Here is a 5,582-nt window from a genome sequence, read left to right on the forward strand (position 1 = left end):
CACTTGCCTCATGAAGTGTACATTTGTTCAGTTAGGACAGAACAGCAAGAGATTTTGCATATACACTAGACAACGACTGTTCTGGAGTTTAATTTATTGGCACATATCAAGAGCAAAATAAAACATTTCAAGATCGGAACCCCCCCCCCCCCCCCTTTCAGACCTAAAAGAAATAACACATTCTAATTTGCATTTCTGTACTTGTCAAGACATTGAAGGCTATTTTAACCACCGGAGTATGACAGAGTAACAAAGTGGATAGTGTTGAAATCGATTGAACAATGATATTTCATTTAACACATTAGTTAGCACGGACAACAGATACTAGTAACATTCTAGGAAAGTTGTACAGATATTTATTTATAACTCACCCAACCAACATTGCCCAGTGCAGTATCAGGAGGAAGGTTCAGTACCCGCGGAAAACTTGCGCGGTTGTTCGGTAGTGTCAAACAACGACACGTGGTAAATTCAGTCAACCCCTGAATGGGTTCGAACCCCGACCGCAGTGTGGTAAGAGGCAAGTGGTTTAACCACTCGGCCACAGACAAACCAAGCTTCCAGAAATGATAGGTTTAATGGTTCTTACCTGAAAAGGTTACAAACTTTGGTGGTTTTTCTACCGACTTTCACATCCATTAGTACATATCTGGCTTGCATGAAATATCAACTTTGGAACTTTACATTGGTATAAGAAATGTTTATCAAGGACTGTCGGCAGTAACATTTTGATGAAAGTTCTGTATCGATTTTTAAGAAAAACATTAACTTATTATGATTAAACACGCTTGTTTGTACATTTGTTTATTTTCACTATCACTCGGATTTTATGTATTTATTTAAATATTTTATTTTCATTTTTTGTTTGAAAAGCATAACTTTAGTTCTCTTGACCTGGCATGGCATTTCACATGTCGTCTGCTTATAATTCGTTCTGAAGAATGCCGTGAATTTGAATGACAAACATAATACATGCCTTCGATATTTTGATTAACTTACCTGTTTGGGTGCCTGCCACCATTTTTGATTTCAAATACGCACATCGCCTATTTGTTCAAAAAAATGTCGAAAGGGCACAGCCGACGTCCAGTCTGTTGTTTGCTTCTTCATGTTTGCCGGAGCTGTCGTGTGAGGCGCACTAAACGTTCCCATAATGCATTGCACAGTAATAAAGACGACAGTGGGATATATCGCTTTAACGTTTTCCAGATGTTCGTATATATCACACAGTAGTACATGGAAATCAGCGTCTGCAACTGAAAAACCCCAAGTCCACTCTGGCATGTCTCCTTTGACGGTTATGCGATGTAGTGAGAGTACTATAACTAGTGCATTCACGGGTTGCGAATTATTATGAAGTGTGAAGGCATGTCCTTCTGGTCGTAAGCTTACAAGTCATAGGAGTATATGTCATCCCGTGTACGAATACGCCTTTGTATCAAGGAAACTTTGCCGGCATAGAGGTTCTTCACGTCGTAAATCCATCCCACAGTCAGATCTGTCCGTTTACTGTCGAAAAACAATTACAACCCATAACACCAAAGTAAAGCATTGTGTGTATGTACCACAATCGTTTATAGCATCCATATTAAGTGTAAAAGTATACTGTTTCATATTTTGCTAATTGACCACATTAGAAAGGCCACATGCTAGGCTTGTAAATAAACCAATTGAAACAGTATACTTTTGCACTTGATGTGAATGCTATAAGCGAGTGTAGCACATAGAAAAAGTGTTTTACTTCAGTGTTACTCGTTGTAATATACACTTTACTTTCATTTTCAAACACTTTGACCTGCAGTGTTTGCCCCGTTGAATTGAATAAACAAAACGTTGAATTCTTGTTAATGTGGTGACATCACGTCTGTATTTATCTCTGCTCTAAAAATCGGTACCGGAACTTCCGCGTTATATTTTATATTCGTTCAAGAGAACAGAAACTGCCTACAGCCTGGATCACTCGCTACGATTTGGACACTGTATTCGACTTTAAAAGTTTGATTTGATTTTTACCGTAATGCTTAAAATGTATTCCATTCAAGTTGTTCTTATTGTTTGTTTTTCGGTTGTCAAGATTTCAGCTGGCGCAGGTAAGTGATATAGAACGTGATTTGTTCACTCACCTGACCACGCCTTCCATATTGTCAACTATAGTTTTCCCCAGGAATGTTTTAATCTCAGTGCAGTTCTATGTCTGTAGTCAGTTAATTGATAAGGAGAATGTAAGTAGATTAAATACACTATGCAAACGAGGGAGACTTTTTAGTCATACGAACATTTCGACAAGGTGAAAGAGAAAGTGTAGACTGTGACATTTCCTTTTCCACAATAACCAGCAAAATTCGGCGAGAACATATCCAGTATGCTGTAAACGTCATTGCACTAACTTATATATTGTATTGTGCCCACACTTATCAAAATACACGATTTTTTGCTATCTTCACATTTGGGAACCCCTAGTGCTAGACATATTTGTGTACATTTGTGTGAGTGGGTTGATAGAGATAGACACAGGAGACAGTGTTTGCTATTTGAATGCTTACTATAGTATGATATACTTTATTTACGTATATATGTACAGATGGATATAAGGATCAGTAACACTGTGATGAGGAGGTGGTATGTGTTTAAATTTAGGACCACTTAGTAGTTGAATGTTTATCTTTATTTGAAATGTAACATTTACTCCCCCGTTGTTCGTAATCTGTCAAACTATACCTTGGTAAAGCAACAGTGCGTCTCCGGTTATGGTGATCAGAGATAAATGTACACCGTAGACCAAACTGTAGAGAGAGCCCCGTTGGCCGCCGCTTTAATTTGCTCATATGTGTGGGCACGTTCAATTGTGTGGGCGCATTGTGATACATGAACACACTTCCGTTAGGAAATGATGAAACGTAAGCGAAACAAAACTATAATGATGCCCATTCAACATACCGATGTCTATTCAATATTATTAAATTTACTGAAATAGGTCTATTTTATACACTGAATCATTTGTGGCAAAAAAAAAGATTACAACTTTGCCAACTAACTCATTATCAACGAAGGCTTTGAGGAAGAGTGTTTACCACTTTGATTGACAGGTGAATGGGTCGGGTTAACAGAATATGATTCAGAAGTACTTTGAAAACAAGAACTAGGTCAAATTTTCGACGTATTATTTTGAAATTCTATCTTAAGAATGAGTATCTGTATTGAAACGAATTTTTAATCGGAAATTTGACCTGCACTAGCTGCAACTCGGACAGTTATATTTATCATATAGCCGAAGATATAATCACTAAAAAATTGTCAATTACTTATAAAATGATATTGTATCTGTTCATTTGTGGTCAAAATAATAAGTTGGTAGTTGCAGTAGCAAGTTTAAATCTTGAGAGAAAGCTTGGTTTTGAATCTACCACCATTAAAACTGTACTAGAGTATTATCTTTCGATCAGGCAACCACTGTGACAATATAATCACTGAAAATTATTAAAAATACCAACAATTAGACGTAATACGTGTTAACCAGTGATAAGATTAAATATTAACTAAACTGTGACTATGAGCAGTGCAGAAACAGGTTGTTTATGGTCGGGATCCAAAAATCAATTTGATTGATTTCGATTATCATATATACAGCTTCAAAAATACGTTTATCCACAGGTGAACGATATTACAAGTAATTTATTGTACATCACAAAATATTTATATTTTTTTGAACAAATGTTCTAGTTGCACTGAATGCATTTCGCAATTTCATGATGCTTTTAAAATAGACTGTATAGACGGCCTTGAACCGCCGATCTTTCACGACTACAACTATTATCATTGTCGAATAGAAACTACTGACATCAGAACCGGAAATGACAACGTCGTTTTATTAGGGGTGGACAATAAAAACTGGTTTGAAGGTTTTGAGAAGTCTTTTAATCTTCAAACTAACCCTAGCATAAACTTTGCTCACAGAATCACATGACACAACGATACACATAACACACACACACACCAATAAATACATACATACATACATACATACATACATACATACACACACATACATACATACATACATACATACATACATACATACATACATACATACATATACCACAATACATACATGCACACACCACAGTACACACACTCACGCAAGCAAGCACGCGCGCGCGCGCGCACACACACACACACACACACACACACACACACACACACACACACACACACACAGCACGCATGAGTTGTGAATGTTACAACTGTTTTGTCGATTACAATGCCAGTGGCTATTAAATGGGGCATCATGCAAGTTCAGCCAGAGATCACAATATTTCATATTATGCTAAATCATGGTGCGTGGGTTGTTTCAATATTATTAATGTATAATTTTAATAAAATAATGATAGTTTACAAACAAATCATGCACATTCGTGCGTTTCATAAAAAAGTAATTTTAAATAAACATGGAAGTTTCAAAGATAGAAAAGGCAACAAAAAGCAACCCCAATAAATGAAATAAATTAGAATAAAAAACACGTTATTGTGCAGAAATAATAATTCGATAAAGGGGAGTCCGTAATGGAAATGGTACAAAGGAAATGTAACAAGAAAATAAACTTGTATATACTTGTATCTGAAAAAAGCCAAAAACAGTTTTACTGATCTTGAATGAAAAAATAATTACTGCAAAATGTAAATTTATTACAAAAAGAAAGAAAGAAATGCTGGTAAAAATGGTGGTTAGGAAAATATGTTACATTGCCATATGATTATCGTTTTTATTATGGAGACTTCTACTGAATTATTATTTCAGCACAAAATTGTATTCTTCTAATCTATTTCATTTACGGGTTTCTGCTTTGTATTGTCTTTTCTATCTTTGAATCTCCCATGTTTACTTATTTTATTTATACATAACCTTTTTTATGAAACGCATGAATGAACATGTTTTTTGTGGGTTTTATTTTCATTAAACTATCATTATTTTATAAGAAATACACAGTGATAATATTGAAACAAACCGCGAACCGTAACGTAGATAAAAACACTGTATAAACTTAACACACAACCAACACTTACAATGTATACATGCCTGCTCTGTATGACATTCATCAGATAATGCCAATAAACTGTCACTTGATGCAATGTAATATTCTGATGGCGAGCAGAATAGCAATCTAGTAGATTCTATCCAAGTCACCTCTGCCATTGCATACATGAATTACAGTTATGCTGGAGAATATAATGTTTATGGTTCCAAGAATCAATAGGACAGTACAACATAGTTTAAATTCCGTCAGTTCAGAGAGAAACATTAACGCTGCATAATTAAATAATTGCGTGATCAAGGTCCATAGTAGACCGTCGATCGAAACATCGCATCGTTTCCAATTAACCATTCCAAAGTAACTTTATATTGATACTTGGATAATTCCTCATTAGCATTTTACCAATTTTTGTCCAATCAGATCAGTTAGAGGTAACGTTGAGTCAGAAGAGTCCATTCAAAACAACGAATGAGACAGCGCTTGTACTTCAGTGCAATGTCAAAATACCACAACAGCTTGAAGATGTAGATATATCATGGTATAAGGATGGAA

This window comes from Glandiceps talaboti, chromosome 6 (genome assembly GCF_964340395.1).
Source record: "Glandiceps talaboti chromosome 6, keGlaTala1.1, whole genome shotgun sequence".
Lineage (NCBI taxonomy): Eukaryota > Metazoa > Hemichordata > Enteropneusta > Spengelidae > Glandiceps > Glandiceps talaboti.